The sequence below is a fragment of the Sinocyclocheilus anshuiensis genome, unplaced genomic scaffold, assembly GCF_001515605.1.
Source record: "Sinocyclocheilus anshuiensis isolate Anshui unplaced genomic scaffold, SAMN03320099.WGS_v1.1 scaffold51, whole genome shotgun sequence".
Classification (NCBI taxonomy): Eukaryota; Metazoa; Chordata; class Actinopteri; order Cypriniformes; family Cyprinidae; genus Sinocyclocheilus; species Sinocyclocheilus anshuiensis.
In genome coordinates, this window is record NW_015548296.1 from 2,661,019 (window position 1) to 2,664,613 (window position 3,595).

Here is a 3,595-nt window from a genome sequence, read left to right on the forward strand (position 1 = left end):
GACTCGAACCCCCAACCTTTGGGTTATGAGTCCAACTCTCTAACCATTAGGCCAAATGTTCCCCAGCAGAACTTTAAGCAGAGTTGTACTTTTTAAATCTTAATTTTAAATACTGAAGAATAATAACATGCCATACAAGATAAAACATTTCAGTTATGAGCATATTTGACCACAAAACTGAGAGTACCCCAATAACATTCTTCAGAAACCCAGAAAGAGGCCCATAGACCTGTTGTTGTTCCCTCCCCCAGTTCACAGCACAGTCTGACTTCCCCCTTCCTAGAGTGTGAGATGGTTTACCCCCCAACCCCCTCACTTTGTTTGTCCCCTTTGAAAGGACAGGAGATAGCAGTTTTTTTAAGGACAGGAGATAGCCCCCAATCATCTGGATCTATAGATTCTCTACCTGCAAACATGCAGTCATGAACCTCTCGTTTGCCCATCCCCTCTCCAGATGAAGTGCTTTAAAGATTTACTAGGTTAAATCACCCCTTCAGGAATGTATGAATGAAGAGTGAGTAAAAAGCGTTCTGTTTAATTCAAGGTTAGGAAATTGTATCACTATGCTTGAAGCTCTTTAAAGGGAATGAGTACCATTTACTCACCGGCAAACCTGTATTACTTTCTTTTTCTGTGGAACCTAGAAAAAGACATTTTGAAAAATGGCTCAGTGTTGTTGTTGTTGTTTTGCCCATACAATAGAAGTCAGTGGGTACTGAAGCAGTTTGGTTACAAAAATTCTAAAAAAAGATCTGCTTTTGTGTTCTGCCGAAAAAAAAGAAAGTCATACAGAATTGGAACGACATGAGTAAATGATAACAGATTTTTAATTTTTGGGTGAATTATCCCTTTAAGGCAACTGAGTGTTTAATAAAAGAGAGAAACGAAATGCTATATATATATATATACATATATATATATATACAGTGGGTACGGAAAGTATTAAGACCCCCTTCAATTTTTCACTCTTTGTTATATTGCAGCCATTTGCTAAAATCATTTAAGTTAATTTTTTTTCCTCATTAATGTACACACAGCACCCCATATTGACAGAAAAACACAGAATTGTTGACATTTTTGCAGATTTATTAAAAAAGAAAAACTGAAATATCACATGGTCCTAAGTATTCAGACCCTTTGCTGTGACACTCATATATTTAACTCAGGTGCTGTCCATTTCTTCTGATCATCCTTGAGATGGTTCTACACCTTCATTTGAGTCCAGCTGTGTTTGATTATACTGATTGGACTTGATTAGGAAAGCCACACACCTGTCTATATAAGACCTTACAGCTCACAGTGCATGTCAGAGCAAATGAGAATCATGAGGTCAAAGGAACTGCCTGAAGAGCTCAGAGACAGAATTCTGGCAAGGCACAGATCTGGCCAAGGTTACAAAAAAAATTATATATATATAGATAGATAGATAGATAGATAGATAGATAGATAGATAGATAGATAGATAGATATAGATATTACCTTTAGAGATCTTCCAGGCTGTCAATATTTAAAAAAAATACATACAGTATATTTATGCATACAGTTTTTATAACTAAACTGCATTTTAAACCTGTGACTCATGTTAATATCTTAAGATACTGTAGATATGGAGCTGAATGATATCAGTGTGCCTATGAAAAACTCTCCATATCATCAATATTTCTTTGACTTGAGATCTTGCATGCTGTGTGAGTGTGTGTCTGTGTCAGTATGTGTTTTGATTTATTAATGCAGCAGGGAGTCTCAGACAGCTGTCTTCGTAGATGACAACATGAGGAGCAGAAAGCTGAATAGCCTCCTCTAGTGGACATACTGCGACATGACCTACCAGGTCTCTGAACGGTATTGACCTTAATGTATGTTTTTAGTTGAGGAAGGACTATGTTGTGCATTCTATTTAATGGTTTTGAATAATATAATTACAAGGGCTTTTGATTTGGTTAGCACCATACATCAGAATATACTTTTGTGTTCTACTGAAGACAGAAAGAGGTTTGGTATGACGTGAGTGTGAGTAAACGATGACAGAATTTTCATTTTTTTGATGAAAAAATCCCTTCAAGAATTAGTAATTGAACAGCCCATGTTGATTACTGCTAATACTGGGGTGAACCTGACCCCCTAATTTTCTTACAGTTTTGTCTAAGGAATTGAGCTAGTAAGGAACCACCCAGAACACACCATAGCAACAACCCACAAAAAACCCGGCAACCTGGTATTGAGATTTGCATGGGCAAGAAAATGTAAAAATCTAAATGTGTAATATGGAGCACCTAGTCATGTTTGCATACTCATTATAAAACTAGGAGTTTGCCTTGATTAAATGTGCATGTGTTGTTGGTTCATTTTAGATGTTAAAACACAAAGTCTGGTTTTGTAAGGAGACATCAAGCGTGGGGTGTGTTTTGGCAGCTGACTCACTGCAAGGTGCTTCAGAACCTGTCTAACTTGAGTGGGTTTTAGATAAGCTGTGCCCAAGCCCCACCCCCTCAGATCTGTTGGAAACATATGGTCATGGCATTTTGAGTATAAGTTAAGGATTGAATACACTACATGACTTTTCAAATCTGAACAGCTTTTAAAACACAAGGCATCATACATTTACCCGACTGTAGAAAAACTGGACATCATACACTAAACGACTGAGGATCACACACTACCAGACTGTTCAGTCATTCAGGATAACAAATGTACACAGAAATGTGCATCGTTAGGAGACGCATGACAAATGAAAACAATGTATTTTCTAAAACAGACTCAAAATATCAAACACGTTTGATATCCTCCTCTGACAGAACGGATTCATAATCTGAAGATGAAAAATCAGTCTGATATCTGAAAGCGTTTGCAAAACCCAATTGACTTGAATTTTCCCCATGGAAATCATTGGGCACCAGCAATTGTTTTGTTGCCAAAATATTGTCTTTTATGTTCCACAAAAGAATGAAACTCATACAGGTTTGGAACAACTTGAAAGTGATTACAGAATTTTCATTTTGGGGGGAACTGTCCCTTTAAGGCTCTCTCTTTAGTGTTCAAGTAGAAATCGCTCTTAACACTAATGTACTTGAAGAAACAACTAGATAACCAGCCCAAGCTGTTAAAATGAAATAATTTGTAGAATCAATGATGTGGTAAGAATTAGTGAATCATTCAGAGGTAATGAATGATTAGCAAATTTGTATAATATGTATCCAAATATATGTATTAAGGCTGAAAAACATAGATGAACTTAATATGTATCATTTAAGTTTGATTTTCCTCTCAGTAGAGAGTTTAATTTTAGCACTCAAGGCCTTGACTGTGTATAGTGACACCTTTTTACTACTTGTTTTAATTTAACGTAAAACGCCTTTAACAAGAGATTGACTGTAAGTAATTTAGCTCAGTTTTAGCTGTACACATCAAGGCCTAGCTCCTTTTTCAGTTCACAATCCTGCCACAGCCTGTCTGTACTGAACAAAAGACGTTTACTCAGGAAACCCGTAGGCCAATCAGCGGCAGCCTTTCATCCTGCCTGTACAAACCGGCCAATCACAGAAGTGCTTTCATAGCTGTTATCAGAATGTTGGCTTGGAGAGCAGAGACTGCTGTG